Here is a 24081-nt window from a genome sequence, read left to right on the forward strand (position 1 = left end):
GCGCTGTTCCAGACTGTAGCGCCTAGAAACCGCGCGGCCACTCCGACCGGCAACGTGTTCTGCTACTTGGAGACCTTTTGCAGCGATTCATGTGCTTCATCTTTCCAAACAAAGATGTAATTTTTATGGATGACGATGTACCACGTCACTAGGCCACAATCTTGGCTATTAGCTTGAAGAACATTCTGGACAGTTCGAGTGAATGATCTGGCCACCCAGATCGCCTGAAGTGAATCCCATCGAAAATTCGTGGGACATAATAGAGCGGTCAGTTCATGCACAACAGTGCACCGGCAACAGATTGGTAATTATGGATGGCTGTAGAGGCATCATGGCTCAGTATTGCCGCAGACGGCTTCCAACGCCTTGTAGAGTCCGTGCCAAGTCGAGTTGCTTTACTGTGTGGGGAAAAAGAAAGTCCGACACGATGTTAGGAAGCATCCAATGACTTTTATCACCTCATTTTAGATGGCAATACATTTTTCTTATTACGGTCTGAATTAAAATGTACCGAAGTGTAAAAATCTTTATCCATTGCATCAACTACTTAAGAAAAACCATCAAAATTTTCTACATAATTGTTAATTGCAGCGAGCTAAGGTCGCCACCACATTGTTACTGTGGTGAGTGGCAGTGTTACGTTGGGATATTTTGGCCTGAATATGTGATTAGATTAGATTAGATTAATACTAGTTCCATGGGTCATGAATACGATATTTCCTAATGGTGTGGAACGAGTCAAAATTTCCAGTACATGACATAATTAAGATAATTTAACAACACAAGTAAGTTATTATAACAACTTTTTTATTTTTTTGTTTTTTAAATTTTTTTATAATTTTTTGTTTGTTTGTTCTACCTTAGCTATATGCTTCTGATTAAGGTCTATATTTATTAATGGCGTCGTACCATTTACTGTATGGAACTGTATGTACTGTGTCTTATCAAAATTCAGTAAGAGTCCGTTTACAAGGAACCACTTAGTAATTTTATGAAAGACATTATTGACAATTTCATCAGTTAATTCTTGTTTGTCAGGTGTGATTACTATACTGGTATCATCAGCAAAGAGAACTAACTTTGTCTCTTCATGAATATAGAATGGCAAGTCATTAATATATATTAAGAACAACAAAGGACCCAAGACTGACCCTTGTGGAACCCCAATTCTTGATAGTTCCCCAGTTTGAGGAATGTGCTGATCTTTGCATATTATGAGAACTGCTTATTTCAACTTTCTGCACTCTTCCAGTTAGGTATGAATTAAACCATTTGTGCACTGTCCCACTCATGCCACAATACTTGAGCTTGTCTAGCGGAATTTCTTGATTTACACAATAAAAAGCCTTTGAGAGATCACAAAAAATCCCAATGGGTGGTGTTTCAGATCATTCAAAATTTGATTGGTGAAAGCATATATGGCATTTTCTGTTGAAAAACCTTTCTGGAAACCAAACTGACATTTTGTTAGTACTTCATTTTTACAGATATGTGAAACTACTCTTGAATACATTACTTTCTCAAAAATTTTGGATAAAGCTGTTAGAAGGGAGATTGGACAGTAATTGTTGACATCAGATTTATCTGCTTTTTTATGCAAACGTATAACAATAGCATATTTTAGTCTATCAGGGAAAATGACCTGTTCGAAACAGCTGTTACACAGGTGGCTGAGAATCTTACATATCTGTTGAGAACAAGCTTTTAGTATTTTGCTGGAAATGCCATAAATTCCATGTGAGTTTTTGCTTTTAAGCAAGTTTATTATTTTCCTAATTTCAGAGGGAGAAGTGGGTGAGATTTCAATTGTATCAAATTGCATAGATATGGCCTTTTCCATTAACAGCCTAGCATCTTCTAATGAACACCTGGATCCTACTATATCCACAACATTTAGAAAATGATTATTAAAAATTTTCAACTTCTGACTTTTTGTTCATAAAGTTCTCATTCAATTTGATGGTGATACTGTCTTCCTGTGCTCTTGGTTGACCTGTTTCTCTTTTAATAATATTCCAAATTGTTTTAATTTTATTATCAGAGTTGCTGATTTCAGATATGATACGCATACTTCTGGATTTTTTAATAACTTTTCTTAATATAGCACAGTAGTTTTTATAATGTTTGATAGTTTCTGGGTCACTACTTTTTGTTGCTGTCAGATACATTTCCCTTTTCCGGTTACAAGATATTTTTACACCCTTAGTAAGCCATGGTTTGTTACATGGTTTCTTACTAGTATATTTGACTATTTTCTGGGGGAAGCAGTTTTCAAATGCATTTACAAAAGTGTCATGAAAAAAATTATATTTTAAATTGGCATCAGGTTCACGATACACCTCATCCCAGTCTAACTGCTGTAGGCTTTCCCTGAAATTTGCAATTGTTAAATCGTTGACTAAACGTACTATTTTGGAGGACTGTTTAGTAACGCTGAATGGAGCTATGTCATATATTGTAACTAGCTGTGCACCATGATCAGAAAGACCATTCTCAACAGGCTGAACATTTATCTGGTTAAACTTATCTTGGTCTATAAAGAAGTTATCTATCAGTGAGCTGCTACCCTTTACCTCCCAAGTAGGAAAATCAATAACGGGTGTCAAATTGAAAGAACCGAGTAATACTTCAAGGTCATTTTACCTATTACCCTCTTTCAGAGACTCTACATTGAAGTCCCCACAAATAATAATTTGCTTCCCCCAGTCTGACAGCACTACAAAGAGTCCAAATTTTTCAGAAATAGATGAAAATTTCCCTATGGGGTCCTATATACAGTTACAATTATAAATGTGCCTTTATTTAATTTAAGCTCACAGGCACATGCTTCTATATGTTTCTCTACACAAAACTTTTTTTGTTTCTATACTTTTTGCACAATGATAACTTTTGACATATATGGCAACTCCTCCTTTCTCCATATTTTCTCTAATTACATGTGAATTACGTCTCGGCGTTCTTTTCGCATTAGAAGTGAATCTATCCACGTTAGGATATACCGCTCTAATTTCTTCATATAGTCACTATATACCATGGACAATGCATGTAAGATGGATCATTTTGCTGTAACTACAAAAAGGCCTGCAGCTGCTTTCTTCACATATGCTGCATCATGTGATATAAATGGTAAAACACTGTCAAATTTCAGCCTTTCTATTAATTAATCTTGAAACCATCATATGAGTCACTGTACTCATTTCTTTGCTCGTTTGCAGTTAATATTTCTTCAAAACCACTTTATCATCTTTTAATACCACATCACTGACATTTCCAGCTTTCCTGCCACTACAGCCTGAAGTTTCGTTTGACGTAACACAGATTTTGTCATTTACACACGTGTAACGAATTTCTTACAGAGTTCGTTGGTAGTGGTATGTACGAATTTGCACACATCAAGGAGAGGTGAGCTACAGAGTGGTGCAGCAGCTCCAAGTGTACGAAGACTCTTCAGAAATTAACATACGCCACTATAATCCAGCTAATACAATAGTAACAAGAGAATCGTGGGGAGAGGTTCTCTTAACTAACGCATTAGTGGTAGTGTCGCAACTGGGTGCATCTCATTGGCGACTGCATTGTGACTGAGATGTGCCTCATTGTGGAACTGCTGCGTGAAAAGGGCTGTGTGGCCTGTATTACGGTGGCAGAGGTCTATCGTGATACGGAGCAGCTGGAGGCATGACTCAGCAGACGTGCTCTGGATCCCACACGACCGCTGTTGACATCTGAAGGAAACGTGGGTTACATTTACCATTATCAGCTGTGGGACCCCTGTGAGGTGGTATCACTGTATGACACCATGACAGTCCCACCCAAAACCCCTCGTCGTCATTGTGTATTGTACATGGGCAGACGGCGACTGGGGTTGGGCCAGATGCTTGTGGCAACGAGGAGATAGAGGTCAAACAACTGGTCATGCCCTGACTTGTGAACTGAGCCCACCTGGGAACACCAGCCGAAACACTGGGCAGAGGGCGCACATCCACATCAAGCAGCAGAACAGCAAACAAAAATGTAGGCACTTTGACGACTGCTGAAGGACATGAGGTGGCTTGTGAGACACCTGCTGGGAATTAGGGCCTGTCCACAGGCGACGGTGACTGTCGAGAAGGCGGAAAACACGAAGGGCGCTGACTTCCATCTGCACCACCAAAATGGCGACAACCACGCAAGACTGGCGCCAATGGGTCGGGAACTTGGCAGCTGGATGCATTGAACTGTATCCAGGCAGGCGCAGAATCTGAAAGCACAAAATCTGTGACAGATCATGCAATCCAGATGGTCAAGGTTGGTCCTAGTGCCATCTCAGCAATCTTCGCAGTCCCTTTTGTAAACACATAGAACGTCCAAGTTGTCGCACAATGGTGCCTTGCTCCCAGATCCACCATCCGCCATACAGTCTGTGAAGGATCGAATCGTTAGTACGATATTTCGCCCGTCTGGGCAGAGTTGGCGCCGCCAGCCATGGCGGGTGTAGTAGCTGAAGGAATGTGCGGTAGCACTGTCCATGTAACAATTGGACCAACGATTGTTCATCACGTGGTTGGGTGCAACAGGAAAGCACGAATAGCAACAGCTTGATCCCGTGTGTGTAACACAAAGTTTGTCCAATTGTTGCTTACTTGGTCGTACAAACCATTCAACTCCACTGTTGGATTGCGGGTGTACTCACGATATGGTTGACGCTGTAGGCGGTGCAAAACTTTTCAAACTTGGCTATAAAATAAATTGAGGTCCACTGTCAGTCACAATCGCTGCAGGCAGTTCCTCTAGGAAAAATATCGACGATTATGCCTAGGTTTTGCTATACTGGAGTGCATAGGCTATACTAGAGTGCATAGAAACCACAAAGTGACATTTTCTGCTAGTTTCAACGGTGATGAGCCAACATGTATTCCAGTAAGCATCCACGATGTCCAAGTGATAACGTTTCCAAGGTGTTTGAGGATTGAGACATTCATAGAAATGCTGACGAGGGCCTGACTGACGTTCAGCATGACCTTGGCTCTGAGAAGCCAACTGTTCAGTTTCTTCATCCACACCATGTCAAGTGCATTGGTATTGCGCTAACTGGATGGAGCGCACGACGCCTCAGTGACCTTGATGTAGCAAACAAGGCACGTCAGCCTGAAGAACCATTATTGGTTCGAAGATAAATGACATTATAGTGAACTGCAAGGACGTGCTGACAGGCAAAATATCAGTGAACCACAGAGTTACGTATCTGTCTACCTGAAAGCGGCCCACCATTGCGGATGTTGTGCAACAGACTACAAATTAGGAACCATTGTTGAAGACTGAGCAATTTTCCGAGGATTAAGTGGGAAGCTGAGGAATGCATATGTGTTTTGCGCATGGATGTAGGAACAGGAAGGAGAGGAATCGTCGAATATTGAGTCTGGGCCAACATGGAGGCGAGAAGAAGCATCTGCGTTGGCATGCCTAGAAGAGGGCCGATACACAATCTCGCATTGGCAGTTTGATAAAAGGTGCAGCTTCCTCACTGTGCGAGTTGGAACTGACTGAGGAGAACTAAACAGTGGCTGTAGAGTTTTATGGTCAGTCACCAAGTAAAATTTCCTGCCGAAAAGATACTGGTGAAGCTTAGCTACACCATCGACAATATCAGGAGCGTTCCTTTCGATTTGTGAATAATTACATTGAGCTTTGTTCAACAACTTCGAAGCAAAGGCAATCAGTCTGTCAACAGCACCAAATTTATTCCACAACCAACACCACAGGTTTGGCTGGGTCAAAATGATCTAAGCACAGCATTTTTCAACTTCTGGAAAGCAGAGTGGAGTTATGAATAAATTAGATGTTGTAGCAGCACCACAGTTCAAGATAGGATAGTTTGATTTAGTAGAACATTTCTGAACACACAAGTTACAGCCAGGCACGGGCCTGTTGTCAGTTAAGTTACACTGACCAGCAGTTGCGAAGTAGGCCACAGGGCCGTCGAACCACTGAAAAGCGTAAATACAGCGGTTTGCATGGCGCAACTTGCAGACAGAAGGGGCCTACTGGCGCAACCTAGGTGTTGTGAATATGTGACTTGGAGCGGCGCATTAAAAAAAAAAATTTCAAATGTGTGTGAAATCTTATGGGGCTTAACTGCTGAGGTCATTAGTCCCTAAGCTTACACACTACTTAACGTAAATTATCCTAAGGACAAACACACACACACACACACACACACACACACACACACACACACACACACACACACACATGCCCGAGGGAGGACTCGAACCTCCGCCGGAATCAGCCGCACAGAGCGGTGCATTAGTAAAACAGAGGCACACAGCTGCATATCAATAGGTGCGGGTTTCTAACGAGATTCATTCAAGTGTGACAGCTCTCCTGGATGGCAGGGCGTGTCACACCACCAGCTATATGCAGCATCACAAGGGGCACCAGTGTTCCAGTCCACAGCGGGTGACTGGTTCGACCCTCTGAAGCCGACACAGGATCCGTACCCAGCCAGCCAGTGGCAGGCCACAGATTGAGATGTCGGACTGCGGCCGCTTGTGGTCGCCGCGATCTCAGCCACGCCAACGAGGAAGGATGCAGCTGGCCGACTGGCGGCTCCCAGTGGTGGAGTCAGTGGGGAGGAAGACCACTGAGTCGGCTGTCGGCCCAGCCCTGACGACGTGGCCCTAAAAGGCTGGCACACAGCATCACGTTGCACTGGGTCACTGGGGTGGTGGCCTTAGCATTGCAGGACCCTGCATTTTGGACCAAGGTGAACGGGGCACTGTAATGGACACAAATAAATCATTTGGGAGGCTCAGACGAGTCTTAATAAGGTTGCCTTCTACCTCTTCCCACTACATTTGGTCATCCTGATACATTCAATAGCAGAAGTACTACTACATTTGGTATAAAAATAACAGACTTCATCTGTCCAGCACGACGTTAGAGCCCACCGCCTGTATTGCGGTCACAAGATATGGTGAGTTTTGACCCGTTTTCTTTTGAGTATTGGACGTTTTCTTTCCTTTTTGTGTTTTGAGTATGGCACTTGGCAAGCCACTTTGTGGATATTTTGCATGGGCATAGTATTTTTTGTTGTCAGAGTAAGTGTTAGTGTATTTGGGGCAGTAACAGTTATTTTATGTCGTAGCATTTCATCGCTTTTAATTGGTTTATGATGTTACTGAGTATGATGATATGGAGCTGTAGAAAATCTGGTTATTCTTGTACTTAAATGTTTTCTTTTGGGACTAACTGGGAACGAAAGCAATACAATGGCAGAGTCAAGGACGCAAGGTGCGTCGGAAGCAGAAGCGGTACGGATTTTGTTGGAAAAAAACTAGGACAATTGACAGCAGACAATACGCAGTTGAGAAATGAATTAATATATAGAAGTGAGCGGGAAACCGTATCTAATCAGTCGTTGTTGCCTAGGATGTCGCAGCAGGAGCTTGATCCAGCTGCCGCGAGTTTGATTATTCTGTTTTCTGGCAAGGCATCCGAGGACGTGCGTTCCTTTGTGGAGGACTTGGAGATTTCAGCGGTGATGAATGGTTGGTCTGATGAACAGTTGTTACATGTAGCCAAGATAAGATTAACGGGCGAAGCGAAGACATAAGGTGTTCTGAAGCCTTAAGGAAGGCAGGACAGTTAATGCAGTTGAAGGAGGGGCTTTTACAAAGGTACAAGAAACAGAATAGCGCACAGTACTTTTGGGAGAGGTTGAGTACAATGACGAAAAGACAGGGAGAGATGGTAGAGAAATTGACGGACAGAATAAGAGAAATTAATGAGTATACTTAGGAGTTGGATCAGAGTGATGAAGCGAATAGTGTTCTGTTGCAGGAGGCCGAGGCAAGGGAATTAGATGTATTTTTGAGAGGGTAACCGGCGCATATATCACGGAAAGTGCGTGAAGGGACTCCGAAATATTTGTATTCGGCCATTCAGCTGGCAATCCAGTGTGAGGAAATAGACATGGCAATGGCGGTACATGATAGTCAAACAGTGTGTACAGCGGGTGTGAGATGTTTTAAGTGTGGTCGTACGAGACATGTGCAGAGGCAATGTACCCAATCACCAAGGAAAAAAGGAAGGGGTGGAAATTGGCATTCGGGGGGATGGAGAAGTGGAAATAGGAGAGGTGGACAAGCGTTAAACGGCAGAGGGGGCCCAAGACCCAACTAAGGGAGCTCCCGTTTAATTTCAATGCTGCGAATACGTATGCATAGGTGGAGTGTTCAGTGGAAGGATCCATAGGAACTAACAAGTTTAAGATTTTGTTGGACAAAGGGGTGCATGTGTCAGTGGCTACTAGGAATATAATGGGACGAAGGAAGCTAGGCCCACCACATTATAGGTTGCGTGGAGTGGAGGATAAGGAGGTCATGCCTTTGCGGTCGGAGACAATTGACTTTCGAATGTAGAAAGTCTGATGCATGCATGGAGGTGGTACCATGGGTAAGAGAAGGCTACGACATAATCCTAGGAGATTATTTCTTGCATCAACATCATGCCAAAATTGACCTTGAACAACGAACTGTGGAACTTGGTCGAATGTTATTCCAGCTAGGGGAAACTGTTGTAAAGCAGAGCTGTCGCGAGGAGCGTTCAACGTAATGAACAAATCAACTGAACCACATATATTAGCATTAAGGCTTAATTAGCGTGAGTGTGTGTCTAGTGACACCGGGAAGTCGCTTCGGGTAAGTGTGGAGTCGAATCTACCTGTGGTTACAGTATGTGCTATTGAACCATTGAAGGATAATGAAGTTTTGGGTCCATTGGGTTGTTTTCTGAAACATGGTGTTGTACGCGTACAGGAGGGGAACGATGGGCGAGTAGTTCCCTTGAACGTGAATGATTTTAGCACTGTCGGCGCGAATTTGAGGAAGGGAGTTTTAGTAGCCAATTTGGATGTGCCAGATGATGAAGACGTGTTCGAGAGGTAGGTGAAGTGATCAACCACTAACTGCCGATAGAACTGCATTGCGTGACAAAATTAAGCATTTGAAAGGAGGAGAAAAAGAGCATATGGAAGAATTATTGTGGGAATTGAACGATCTGTTTTTTTCCACAAGGCCCGTTAATAGCAACTCCATTAGTTCAACATAGGGTACCAACAGGGAATGAAGCACCTGTTTACCGTAAACCATACAGAATACCGAGGAATTTGCAGCCGATCGTGGAGGATTTCATTGATCAGCAGCTTACGGACGGTATTATAGAGCATAGTAAGAGTTTGTGGGGAGCGGACATTGTCGTTGTGACTAAAAAATCTATGGATGGAACTAGGAAATACAGGTACTGTTTTGACTACCGATACCTCAGTATTAAGACAGTAACGGACGCATACTCCGTTCCAAAAATTTCGGAGACTTTGGAACGCTTAGGACAATGCCAGTACTTTTCTACGATGTATTTGACAAGTGGGTATCATCAGTTAGCGGTGGCTCCAGAGGATCGTCCAAAAACTGCTTTATCTACACCTGGATGCCATTACCAGTAAATTAGGATGCCATTGTGTTTGAAAAACGCTCTTTCAACGTTTCAGAGGTTGCTAGACAGTGTCTTGAGGGGTTTGAAAACACGGAAATATCTGGTCTATTTGGATGACATTATAGTGTATTCAAGTAGTATGGAGCAACATATACAGCGGTTAAGGAGGTCTTTATGAGGTTAAGAGCAGCTCGGTTGACGTTGAGCCTGGAGAAGTCTCAGTTTGCATTAGAAGAAGTAAAATAATTGGATTATCAGTAAGCACTGAGTGCGAACAGATCCGAGGTTGGTACAGGCTGTAAGGGATTTTCTGGAAGCGAAAACAGTTAAGGATGTGCAGTCATTCATCGGAATTTGAATTTTCTATTGAATGTTCGTGAAGGGTTTTGCAGATTTTGCACAGCCGTTGCGATTGTTACGGAAGGGCGTGAAATTTGAATGAGCAGAATTGTGTCAGAAAGCGTTTGACAAACATAAAGAAGTGTTAACATCAAGTCCGGCTCTTGTGTTTCCAGATTTTGAAAAGGAGTTTCTACTAGCATGCGATGCATCGAATCAAGCATTAGGGTGAGTTCTTAGTCAGGAAATTGACGGGAAAGAACATCCTGTAACCTATGAGTATAGGCAGGTAAATGCAGCAGAGAGGAATTACTCATCAACAGAGAGGGAGATGCTTAGCGTAATGTATGGAATCACATACTTTAAATGTTATTAATATGGGAGAAGATATCGGTTAGTGACGTATCATGCTGCATTGATGTGGTTTTTGGGGTGAACGATCCGTCCACTAGACTCGCTCGATGGGCTGTGAGTCTTAGTGAATTCGACTACGAGGTGGTGGACGAGCTTGGGAAGAAGCACGGTAATGTGGATGCACTAAGTAGGAAGGTGGCAAAGGTAGGAGTCATAGGTTATGACATATCGGTATGGCAAGCATTACAGGATGCGGACAACTATTGTAAATTGTATCGGACCCAGCCACAATTTAATATGTACGACGGATTTTGTGCAGGGAAACGAAGTTAGGACCAAGAGTAGCAGTGCCAGCGAAGTTGAGGGATGAGATTTTAAGGGAATTACATGATCACTTGTTATCTGGTCATGGAGGGTGTAGAGTGACGATTAGGAGAGTGACGAATAGGAGAGTGACGGAGAGGTATTGGTGGAGAGGTAGGAAAGTAGATGTAGATATGCCAAGAATTGTATATCACGTGCGCAGAGAGCAGATTTAATTTGGAAACAGATACAGGTACAACGATTACCGGAAGTGACATGTCCATTTTCTTCGCTGGGGGTCGATGTCTTAGGACCTTTTAGGCGAACACCATCGGGGAACAGATTCGTTATGACATTAATAGACCTTTTTCTCGAGGTATATGGAGATGGTGGCTACGTCAAATCAACAGGCACCAATGGTCGTAGAAGCATTAGTAAACAACTGGATTTTGAAGTTTGGTGTACCGGAGAAAATAAATACTGACCAAGGGACAAACTTCATGTAGGATTTAATGAAGGAATTGTATAAATTGTTGAACGTAAAGAAGTTGAGGACGGACGTGTCCCATCCATAGGCCAACTGGGGGGTAGAACGGGTACACAGAACAATCGGGAAGATGCTGTTTTTATGTGGAATCTCATCACCATCAGTGGGACGAGTATTTGAAGCATATTGTTTGAGCATACAAAACAAAAGTCCATACAAATACCGGTTTGTCCCCATATGAGGTAGTGAACGGGCGAAAAATGCAGTCACCGTTTGATTTAGTGAAGCTACAGAAAGGAAGGACAGGTGAATATGTACGTCAATTCACGAGAACAATTCGGGATGTTTGTAAACGGGTACAAAAGGCGAATACAAAGGCCTTGTAAAGGCAGGAAGACGCAGTAAAGTAGAAAGGAAGTTTACCGCAGTATAAAGTGGGGCAACGGTTAATGCTGTCCAGCCCCTATACGCAAAAAATGGAAAACGAAGAAGTTCCTCAAGAGGTATCAAGGGCCATACCAAGTAGTTGAAACCACATCCCCCTTTAATGTTAAGCTTCAGCTGCCAACTAGAACAACGATAGTACACATTGAGTGGCTACGGCCATTTAAGGGTTGCCCAGATGTGAGCCCCCAGGCGTGTAAATGGAAGGAAAGAGGAAGAAAGAGAATGTGAACAGAGGTGCTAAGCACAGAGAAAAACCAGGAAATACCGTATGCTTCGTGATCCAGAAAGTAGTAGAATATTTGTAGTTTTTTTTTTGTTTTTTTTTTTGTTTTGTTTTCGTGTCATCTATCATTTGGTTTGCGTAAAGTAATTAGGCATTGAATTTCCATGTGTTGTAGGTATTTTCGAATACAGCAATCCTTTTGAAGAGAGAGAAAGGAGCTTGGAGATCCCTGTCCTCAAGTCACTAGAAAGGGAAGTGTAGCGGCTGACATATGTGGAGTGTTGTTGGAGGAGAAATCAAAAGCAGTTCTAGAGAAATAAATGTGTTGGAGTAAATTTTGCGGCAAAGCCGTGATAAATATGTGTTGAACGATGTCAGAGTCGTACGATTTCCTGTTTAAATTTTTAGCTATCGACAGTGCTGGGTCAGGAATGTCTTGTTTATTGCACCAGTTCATATAATGTGAATTAATGGATGATAGTAGTCACACAATCGGTGCTGAGTTTGGATTAAGAATAGTGAATGTTGGAGGAAATTCTGTGAAGCTAGAAATATGGGACACATGCACGGTGCAGTTATTTTTAGCCTGGGGGAATGGAACAGACTTTCCAAGGGACATTGTGGAGCCAAAATTGAGCTTGCAACAGGTCAGGAAGCATTGGATCTTCTCCACCTATGACAATTTGGTAGTAGTAGCAAGTTTTTTTGGCGGGGAGTATTTGCAGAAGTGAAACGTATAGAGCTGGAAGGGAGCGGAATTTTAATCAATGGAACTAAGTGTAAGATAATAGGACCAACCTTCCACCTGCCAGCGTCAATTTCAGGAGTCAGGCAATTGAATGTTACGCAGCCACAGCTGTACTGTCCAGAAGCCACTTCAGAGTTTTCGACAAGGCAGAATCTGACCTTGTTAAATCAAACTCTGGGGCCAGGTCTGTTGAGATCCATAAACCAGTTTATTTTCGAGCAAGCGGGGCGCATACCAGCTGAACAGCTTGTGCAACATGTCGCTCAGTATAGGGAAAAGCAACGGCAAATACCGATCATTTTGAGCAACTCTATGCCAAGTGTCATTGCAGCCTTAGCTTTGTTATGTGTTGTTTTCTTTCTGATCAGGTGGAGAGGGAACCAAGGGTAGTCCAAGTCCCAGTGGATTGGTTACCAAGGGCGTGAGACGAGTAGGTAAGGGGTTGATTGAACACTGGTCGTCTAGTAAGGAATTTTTACGTTTTGTTTATGTCATGGTTTTAAGGGGCTCTAGACCACATTTAGGCTTTCCAATAGTAAGGAAATATTCCATAGGTGCCGACCAAAACAAGAGCTAGTTAAGGGTCGACGTGGGGACCGCGTCTTTCTCAAGAGGGCAATAATGTAGCGGCACCACAGTCCAAGATAGGAAAGTTAGATTCGATGCAACATATCTGAGTGCACAAGTTACAGCCAGGTGTGGACCTGTTAACAGTAAGTTACGTTGACCAGCGGTTGCGAAGTAGAATGGAGGCCACAGGGCCGTACAACCACTGAAAAGTGTAAACGCAGTGGTTTGCATGGCACAAGTTACTGGCAGAAGGCGCCCACTGGCGCAACCTAGCTGTTGTGAGTATGTGACTCAGAGCAGCTCATTAACAAAAAAAGGCACACAGCCATGTATACATAGGTGCAGGTTTCTAACAAGATTCATTCAAGGGTGACAGCTCTCTTGGATGTCACGGCATGTTACACCAGCAGCCACACGCAGCAGCAGATGCAGCGTCAGCGTTCCAGTCCACAGCGGGTCGCTGGTTCGACCCTGTGAGGAAGACACGGGATCCGTAGCCAGCCAGCCAGTGGCAAGTTACTCCACAGCTCACTACCGTGAGCAGGCGTCCTGGCTCCCAACACATGCCGAAGGCATCCCGGGGCGAGGGCCAAAGATTCGGATGCCAAATCGTGTGCGCTTGTGGTCGCCGTGATGTCAGGTATGCCAGTGAGGAATGATGCAGTGGGCCACTCGGCGGCTCCCAGCGGAGCGGCGCTGTGTCAACATGGAAGAAGACTGCTGAGTCGGCTGCCAGCGCAGCCCTGACGACATGGCCCTACAAGGCCGACACACAATTGTGTTACACTGGGTCGCTGGGGTGGTGGCCTCAGCATTGCGGGAGTCTGCAACACAGACTGAGGTGAACAAGGCACTGTAGTGGAAACAAATAAATCATTTGCAAAGCTCGGACAAGTCTTAATATATTGCCTTCTACCTCTTCCCGCTACATTTGGTCATCCTGATATGTTCAATGGCCGAAGTCCCACTACAATGTAATATTTGAACTTCTCCAATGCAGACTGCAATTCCCACACATTGCGTGGGGTCACGGATAGCAAGCAATGGGTGCACACCCTGACTGTTAATTAAATATCCAGTAAACTCAAGTTCAGTCTGAAAAAATACATATTTGTCGCTGTTACTTTTGAGACCAGCTGCAGACAACACTTGCAACAGTACACTAAGATTGATTATGTGTTTTTCAGGGGTGCAACATCAGGCGACAATATCTTCTAAATAATTTGAGTAAGAAGGAAATTTTGCAGTCATCTGCTGTAGAAATTGCTGAAATATGGCAGATGCGGAAGCTTTGCCAAATGGGAATATCAAGTATTTGAAGAGGCCTAGTTGAATGTTAGTGACAAAGATTTGTTGCAGCCGTTCATCCACAGGGATTTGCTAGCAAGCGTTGAGAAAATCCGTTTCGGAAAAGTAACGACCAGCACACAATTTATCCACCAATTCTTCTGGGCACAGCAATGGATAACTGTCAGTGACTGAGAATGTACAAGTTTCTTAAAACCGTTGCACAGAAAGTCTGGCAGACGGCTTGTTAACAATTCATAACAGAGGACGCCCACTGACTTGCAATAATGGCTGCTGTCACCCCATTGTCTGGCAAAACAGTAAGTTTCTGAGCTGTCTCTTCTCAAAGTGCCGGACTCAGAACGAGTTCTAACAAAACGTGGCCGTGCATTGTCATTCACTGTGACGTGGACTACAAAATTACTGGCTTAAGCTAAACTCTCAGGCAAAGAAACCCTGAACTTCTCTGCATAACTTAGCGACACTGTCGCATTGATCGAAAGAAGAAACAGAACGTACACTGTTCTGAATGCTTAATCGAAACAAATCAAAAGGAGTCTAGACCAAAAATAATAGAACTATCTCTGGAGGAAAGCATTTTAAAAATCACTATCTTTTTCAAATTTGAGGAAGTTGCAGGAAGGCAACAAGCGCCTAAGACAGGAACGACAAGGCGTTTGCAATCCATTAGTGTATGGCGCGTTTGGCACAACTTAGCTTTGCCAAGCAGTTCGTAAGTACTACGGTTGAGCATCAAGTCACTGAAGTTCCAGTGTCAAGTTGCTAACGGACTGGTTGTCCAGCAATAGTGAGAAACACAGGAAGTTCGTTGTCGTCATGTGGCACTACAGATGATTTGGAATCCTTTCCTGAATGGGCTATTGCACTGTTGTTCTGCAACAAGAAAGAGTGGGTGGTTTAAGACAGACTAAACATTGATTGTGACGTAGACTTAGGTGAAGCAGTTGCAGCAGAGGATGCCTTACACTTCTGTAATCACACAGACTGTCCCCGATTGTCGCAAAAGAAAGCAAGTCGCCTCACGCGTGCGCTAAGAACGGCCATCGTGTGCTGAATTACAGCGATGGCACGACTTCGTACATTGACCCAGATTCGACATAGTTTCACGTGAACGCTGTGGCCATGGCTGGTTCGGCCGCTGTTAGCTAACCGACTGTGCGGCCTGTTCGTCATGGCGCAACTTCAAAACTTCTGCTGCGCTTTCGCAGAAAACATAATAGTCTATAATCTGTAGAACTCGTTGCAAGGAAGGGTCTGGGTACTGAAGAATCTGTTCAATAATTTGAGAATGAGCCATATCGTGTGAGATCGCATGACCAAACATTGCATCGCTGTAGTATTTGACTGGTTTGATGCGGCCGGCCACGAATTCCTTTCCTGTGCTAACCTCTTCATCTCAGAGTAGCACTTGCAACCTACGTCCTCAATTATTTGCTTGACGTATTCCAGTCTTCCTCTACAGTTTTCGCCCTCTACAGCTCCCTCTAGTACCATGGAAGTCATTCCCTCATGTCTTAGCAGATGTCCTATCATTCTGTCCCTTCTCCTTTTCAGTGTTTTCCACATATTCCTTTCCTAACCGATTCTGCGTAGAACCTCCTCATTCCTTACCTTATCAGTCCACCTAATTATCAACATTCGTCTATAGCACCACATCTCAAATGCTTCGATTCTCTTCTGTTCTGGTTTTCCCACAGTCCATGTTTCACTACCATACAATGCTGTACTCCAGACGTACATCCTCAGAAATTTCTTCCTCAAATTAAGGCCGGTATTTGATATTAGTAGACTTCTCTTGGCCAGAAATGCCTTTTTTGCCATAGCGAGTCTGCTTTTGATGTCCTCCTTGCTCCGTCCGTCATTGGTTATTTTACTGCCTTCGTGACCATCAATACCGATGTTAAGTTTCTCGCTGTCCTCATTTCTACTACTTCTCATTACCTTCGTCTTTCTCCGATTTACTCTCAAACCATACTGTGTACTCATTAGACTGTTCATTCCGTTCAGCTGATCATTTAATTCTTCTTCACTTTCACTCAGAATAGCAATGTCATCAGCGAATCGTATCATTTCATTGATATCCTTTCACCTTGTATTTTAATTCCACTCCTGAACCTTTCTTTTATATCCATCATTGCTTCCTCGATGTACAGATTGAAGAGTAGGGGCCAAAGGCTACAGCGTTGTCTTACACCCTTCTTAATACGAGCACTTCGTTCTTGATCGTCCACTATTATTCTGCCCTCTTGGTTGTTGTACATATTGTATATGACCCGTCTCTCCCTATAGCTTACCCCTACTTTTTTCAGAATCTCGAACAGCTTGCACCATTTTATATTGTCGAATGCTTTTTCCAGGTCGACAAATCCTATGAAAGTGTCTTGATTTTTCTTTAGCCTTGCTTCCATTATTAGCCGTAACGTCAGAATTGCCTCTCTCGCCCCTTTACTTTTCCTAAAGCCAAACTCATCGTCACCTAGTGCATTCTCAATTTTCTTTTCCATTCTTTTGTATATTATTCTTTAAAGCAGCATCGATGCATGAGCTGTTAAGCTGATTGTACGATAATTTTCGCACTTGTCAGCTCTTGCCGTCTTCGGAATTGTGTGGATGATACTTTTCCGAAAGTCAGATGGTATATCGCCAGACTCATATATTCTACACACCAACGTGAATAGTCGTTTTGTTGCCACTTCCCCCAATGATTTTAGAAATTCTGATGGAATGTTATCTATCCCTTCTGCCTTATTTGACCGTAAGTCCTCCAAAGCTGTTTTAAATTCCGATTCTAATACTGGATCCCCTATCTCTTCTAAATCGACTCCTGTTTCTTCTTCTATCACATCAGACAAATCTTCACCCTCATAGAGGCTTTCAATGTATTCTTTCGACCTATCTGCTCTCTCCTCTGCATTTAACAGTGGAATTCCCGTTGCACTCTTAATGTTACCACCGTTGCTTTTAATGTCACCAAAGGTTGTTTTGACTTTCCTGTATGATGAGTCTGTCCTTCCGACAATCATATCTTTGTCGATGTCTTCACATTTTTCCTGCAGCCATTTCGTCTTAGCTTCCCTGCACTTCCTATTTATTTCATTCCACAGCGACTTGTATTTCTGTATTCCTGATTTTCCCGGAACATGTTTGTACTTCCTCCTTTCATCAATCAACTGAAGTATTTCATCTGTTACTCATTGTTTCTTCGCAGCTACCTTCTTTGTAAATATGTTTTCCTTCCCAACTTCTGTGATGGCCCTTTTTAGAGATGTCCATTCCTCTTCAACTGTACTGCCTACTGCGCTATTCCTTACTGCTGCATCTATAGCGTTAGAGAACTTCAAACGTATCTCGTCATTCCTTAGTACTTCCGTATCCCACTTCTTTGCGTATTGATTCTTCCTGACTAATGTCTTGAACTTCAGCCTACTCTTCATCACTACTATATTGTGATCTGAGTCTATATCTGCTCCTGGGTACGCCTTACAATTTAGTATCTGATTTCGGAATCTCTGTCTGGCCATGATGTAATATAATCATACCATTTTCTGCTGCTGTTGATATTACCCGATACTCATCTGACCAGAAATCCTTGTCTTCCTTCCACTTCACTTCACTTCACTGACCCCTACTATATCTAGATTGAGCCTTTGCATTTCCCTTTTCAGATTTTCTAGTTTCCCTACCACGTTCAAGCTTCTGACATTCCCCGCCCCGACTCGTAGAACGTTATCATTTCGTTGATTATTCAATCTTTTTCTCATGGTAACCTCCCCCTTGGCAGTCCCCTTCCGGAGATCCGAATGGGGGACTATTCCGGAATCTTTTGCCAATGGAGAGATCATGACACTTCTTCAATTACAGGCCACATGTACTGTGGATACACGTTACGTGTCTTTAATGCAGTGGTTTCCATTGCCATCTGCATCCTCATGTCGTTGATCATTGCTGATTCTTCCGCCTTTAGGGGCAATTTCCCACCCCTAGGACAAGAGAGTGTCCTGAACCTCTATCCGCTCCTCCGCCCTCTTTGACAAGGCCGTTGGCAGAATGAGGCTGACTTCTTATGCCGGAAGTCTTCGGCCGCCAATGCTGACTATTTATCAAAATTTAGGCAGTGGCGGGGATCGAATCCTGGACCGAAGACGTTTTGATTATTAATCAAAGACGCTTACGAAACTAAAAATTTATAATGGGAAGTCGTCACATGTACCCTGTCCTCATAATACTTTGAGATAGACCCTCATATTGTACCAGCTCAGGTCACAATGTGAAAATCAACTTCTGGCAAAACCTATAAACTGTCATCTGCAGCCATGGACAAGAAATAAAAATGTTTGTCAGTACTTTGAATGTAACACGCTGGAATGTGTGTGTTGAATTGTGTGAGGTACTCTGACCAGTGTTCCCTCGTCTCTTGAAATTTACGTAATGATGGCACATACAAAGGCGGTGGTACTGCCGTTGTATCCGGCGTGTTGTCTGAAGCCATCTGTGCCATGATAAAGCGATTCATCACGTCAAGCAGTTGCGCCACTTGCTGACTGAAACTAAATAACTGGGTTAGCCCAACAGCAGACGGCGCAGCGGGCGATTGCGATGTAGTATCCATCATGTGTACACAAACAGCGAAAAGCAAATTAAGCACAGAGAGAACAAAAATGGACGGAGGAAAGCACCAACCTCGAAACCTAGAACATAAAGAGCGCAAGCAAGGCCAACACTGCGGACACAGAGCACAAGCAAACGAAAAAAAGTAACAAAAAAGACGACAGAACAGGAAGAAGTCAACAAGATATGGAGACTGCCACTCGTAGGAACTACGTCACTACGTCTCGTGGTCATGGTTGTTATGCACTGCTTCGTACACAGTGGTAAGGAGGGGTGGGCTACAGAGTGGCGCAGCAGCTGTCTAGGTAGGAAAGCTGGACAAGAGCAGAAATGATTAACGAATAAGTAAATACAGTAAACAGTAAACAGTAGCTTCCTCCAAGTGCACGATGACTTTACAATCGAACTTGCAGCAGTCAAGTCCCGCTAATAGCCAAAAGAGCATCTAAGGGGAAGGTTCTCTTAACTACAACACAAGTGATAGGGCTGCGACAGGGCTGTGTCTCAGTGGTGACTCCATTACGACTGGGCCGTGCCTTGTTGCGAATGGACTGTGTACATGCTGCCGACCGTCCTGTATGATGGTGGCAGTGGGTGATCGTGGTACGGAGTCGCTGGAGCCGTGGCTTAGTGGGCGTGTTCCACTGGGCCTGCTGCATCCCGCACGACCGCTAGTGGCGGTTCACGGAGACTTGTGTTGCCGGGAGTGAAATGGTATCTGTCTATGATGCCACAGGTAATATATTAGAACTTCATTATTTATCTTACAACGAGGTACGACGACTGACACAAATGCCCTATCTATGTCTGCACAATAAACTGCAACTGTATCGCGCCCTGCTGAAGAACTTGGGACTGCATCACAGATTGTGGGCTGTTATCTCATCAGGCGCCGAAATTGCCGTATCTTGCTCTCCAGGTGTTTTGTATCTTGGAATCGCTGCTCCACAGTTTTTATTTTCCCACATGGGTGACAGAACAGGACGAGCCCATATGAACTAAAACTATCCTTCTGCATCATAAGGCCGCAGACAAGATGTCGGTTTGGTTTAAATCCAGGGAGTTAGTTCTTCAATGAAGGACGGAAAATTAATCCTGGGGGGTCTTCAAACTACGCACGTACACCGCACGTTGTGTTGTACTGTGCTGTTGGTAGATGCCAAACTGCATGTGGGAATGGACACGGTCTTCAAGGACAGATCATATGCATATTTGTGTTGATCCATTGTGCCTTCTATATTGACGAGATCACCCAGCACATACCACGAAAACATTCCCTGGACCATAAGCTCGCTCTCTGGCCTGGACCCTTCGTTCTCAGGCATTTGGCACCGCACACACCAATGGCTATGTGGTCAATGGAGCATAAAATGTGATTAACATGAAAAGGATAACCGTCGCCACTCAGTGGAGCAGGTGCCTGCTGTGGTAGCCGAAATGCAGGAATCTTCACCGAACGTTCATTGAGGAGACAATGTAGGCAGCCCCTTGGCACATTTGGGGAGGCAGTTGCTCAACAGTTGCACGTGTATTAGCCCGTGCACATCGCAGCCGTTGTTCAGCCCTGTCATCTATGGTCTGTGGTGCACCACACTTCCCTCAGCGACCACTTCGTATACTGCCATTTCGCCACGAACAGTATAGTTTAATCACAGTGGCGCATGTGAACAGTTTACACGCTTAGCCATTTCGGAAATGCTTCCACCCATTGTATGGGGGCTTAATTAAAATAGAATGCAAATAATTTTAATTTTTTGATTCAGTAGCTGTCTGTTCGGTTACGAAGTCTCGTAACGGTTGGCCCTGACTAGTATTATTACGCTATCTGACTGCAAAGAACAACAACAAAGAATGAAATGGAAATTTTCATTAACACAATTAATTAATTAAGTCCCCAGCAACTATAAAACCTACGAAACCAAAGCACAAGTGTAACTGTTCTGTGTGTGGAAGTATGACTCAACGTACGCATCTGGCACGGTTCTTCTTCAACAACACAAGAAATTTTAAATATCATTTATACTGAATTAATTAAAGAAAATAGAAATACCATAATTACTCAAGAAAACCAGAATTACACTCTAATACAAGAACACAAGCCAGATGCTTTGTTGACTGAACCTGTAATGACGCATTATTTAAAACATGGAAATAATGAAAAATAAATCAAGTTTCGTTACCTTCATATATTGACCAAAATCACTCTAATCATTACAATATATCTCGACACCGACTCGCTATTACCACATCTCAACAAGAACTTTTCAGTATCACATCTCAGCAAGCACTCCCTACTAGCACATCTCAACACGAACTGACTACTACGAGTCCTCGACAAGCACTGCCCACTACGAGTTCTCAATAATCACTGCCAGTGGAGGCGGCGGAACAATGCTCTCTAGCGATCTCTGGCGCTGTGGCTCAGTGTAGCCACCTTTCATATGCCCTTCCTCCACGGCTAGAATTTGAGGGTATTTTTGCCAGCATTGGTGGTGAAAATACCACCAAATTCGTCAAAAAAATACAGACAAAAATAAAAGATAATATTAATACGTAAATATCATATAACTAGATAAAATTTTGGCTTTGCACTGACCTTTCAATAACCTATTATATAGAATACAGTAAGCAATACAAATTCTTTCATACATGTGACTTTACATAATAGTTTACACAAGTATTATGTGGTTAAACAATTCAATCAATAGCGTCAGCAATGACGAATATGTGCAGGTAAGAGTCTCATAACTTTTCACAACCAGTAATACACAAAAAATCAGTTTATACAAATATTCACATAAACGCTTTCCATAGCTCAAGAATAAGCAGTTGACAGTTCCAGCAGTAGCACCCAGCAATGGTAACAGGTGCAAAAACCAACAAGTAACATTTTTTTCAATAGAAACAGTCCATCAGTGGCACCCAGTAATGTTGAATAGGTGCAGACACCAACAAGTAACACCATTTCAGTATAAGCAGTTCCATTAGTGGCACCAGCAATGTTGAGCAGGTGCACACAGCAACAGGTGACATCTTTTCAGTAGAAGCAGTCCATCAGTGGCACCCAGCAATGTTGAGCAGGTGCGGACACCAACAAGTAACACCATTTCAGTATAAGCAGTTCCATTAGTGGCACCAGCAATGTTAAGCAGATGCACACAGCAACAGGTGACATCTTTTCAGTAGAAGCAGTCCATCAGTGGCACCCAGCAATGTTGAGCAGGTGCAGACACCAACAAGTAACACCATTTCAGTATAAGCAGTTCCATTAGTGGCACCAGCAATGTTGAGCAGATGCACACAGCAACATGTGACATCTTTTCAGTAGAAGCAGTCCATCATTGGCACCCAGCAATGTTGAGCAGGTGCAGACACCAACAAGTAACACCATTTCAGTAGAAGCAGTCCATCAGTGGCACCCAGTAATGTTGACCAGGTGCAGACAGCAAGAAGCAACATCATTTCAGTAGAAGCAGTCCATCAGTGGTACCCAGCAATGTTGAGCAGGTACACACAGCAACAAGTCACATTTCTCAGCAGAAGCAGTTCCATAAAATTCAGTATCACTGATCACACTGTTCATCAGAGTTTATAAGCAGAAATTGAACATGTCCTAGTGGCACCAATCATGTAGAAAAGGTACAAGTAACAGTCCATAATTTTTACAATCACTGATCACACAGTTCATCAGCAGAAATTAAACATGACTAAATGTCACACATCATGTTGAAAAGTGCAGCACCATCACTAATCAGACAGTTCAGGCATGAACAATAGTTTGAATACACATATAATGCTTTTACACTAAACATACAAATCATAACAAACACACAAATGATATCAGATAATTGTCCTATTAACTATTACAATACACAAATACAAGTAAACCTATAACATTTATGGGTGTCAGTGCAAGCCACTACCAACAAATATAATAATATTTAGGAGATAGGTGGGTAGGATTAGGAAAGGAAAACACACAAAACACACTCACTCATCTTTCATCCACATAAAGTACTACTGTGTAATTGAATAGTGTTAACTGTGTAAATGTAACTCTGTCCAAGATTTGATGTTCATCATGTGTACCAAGTAGTAGTGGCAGCAATGTATAACAGTCAATAATAGTTAAGTCAACGTCATAGTCATCATGTCAAGACCAATGTTTGTCAAGCCAGATCAAAATGTACGGTTGCTGAACAACTGTCAGTGAGCCAAGATATGCAAATACTTCCTCTCTTCAAAAAAAGTATATACTGCTTAGTGATTTAACAAAGTGTGTGTGTAGACAATCTTCCTTCTACTTGAGTGTTCTAGTCTGCCATCTTTATCCTCCTTGTTCCATATAGACCAACAAAAAAATATGCTCCTCACTTACTTTACCTCTTATCCACCAAAACTCCAATAATCATCAGCATAATATCAATACTTCACTAATACCTCTTCAATACGTAGATACATATAAACCTTATCATCAATATCATTTACCTTACCTCTTGTCCACGAAAACTCCAATAATCATCACTTAATCTTAATACTTCAATAATACCTCTTCACTACGTCGATATATATAAACCTCAGCACCAATATCATTTCACTTCCATAACAACTCTTTCCTCTAGTCAGTCTCCTCGAACCAGTACAGACAAAATCCTAGTGCAACTTCAATTCATCATCCAATACAATCCGAAGACACAGTGTCTACACACAACCTCTGTGTAATCCATCTGACCCAAATTTTCTACTCATTATAAATTGTAAGATACATTTTGGTTCCTTGTCCATCATTAAATAAAAGAAATGCATACATGACCTCTAACAGACTTAGTTCGAATAACTCTCAGTAATTAAGTACGATTACGGAGTGTGAATGATCATAATATTTCACAGTGTGTACACCACTTCAAGACTTATGGCAAACAGAAGCAAACATGTGGAGTATTTCTTGTGTTAAATGTCACTTCCTATTTCAATTGCTCACGAAAAACGCAGTGTAATAACTGTCAATGGTCTAAACCTAGTTTTGGTATGTCATGTCGTTAGCTTCCTTCCTATTTGCATACATTTATACAGCTTTCATAAAACCTCCAGCTCATGTGACTTCTATGAAGTTTCTTGTACTAATGTCGTTTATGTCGAATTACTGCAGTTCATTTTCTTATCTTAAAAATATAAGGCACTGAGTATAAGCAAAACATGCAATAGCGAGTAAATATACCA

The sequence above is a fragment of the Schistocerca nitens genome, chromosome 2 (assembly GCF_023898315.1).
Source record: "Schistocerca nitens isolate TAMUIC-IGC-003100 chromosome 2, iqSchNite1.1, whole genome shotgun sequence".
Taxonomy (NCBI): domain Eukaryota; kingdom Metazoa; phylum Arthropoda; class Insecta; order Orthoptera; family Acrididae; genus Schistocerca; species Schistocerca nitens.